Source organism: Malania oleifera, chromosome 1, assembly GCF_029873635.1.
Source record: "Malania oleifera isolate guangnan ecotype guangnan chromosome 1, ASM2987363v1, whole genome shotgun sequence".
In the NCBI taxonomy this organism is placed as follows: domain Eukaryota; kingdom Viridiplantae; phylum Streptophyta; class Magnoliopsida; order Santalales; family Ximeniaceae; genus Malania; species Malania oleifera.
Window position 1 is genome coordinate 23598019 of NC_080417.1, and position 319 is coordinate 23598337.

Consider the following 319-nt stretch of genomic DNA (forward strand, 5'->3'; position numbering starts at 1 on the left):
AGCATCCAAATCAAAGTGACACCAAAGATTTAACGTGGTTCGGTCAATAAAGACCTACGTCCACGGAGCACACACCAAGTATTCACTATCTCGCCGGAAAATATTACAATTCTCTCTCTCTCTCTCTCTCTCTCTCTCTCTCTTCCTCCCTTCTTCCTCTCTGCTCTCTCTGCACTGTTTGCACACACTATTACATCTTCCATAGCCCTCTATTTAGAGGACTTGGAATTTAAATCATAATTAAATAAAATCAATACAAATTGGAAATTACAACAGAGAGATAAATAGATATAAATTGCACCGCGTGAAATTAATTTCA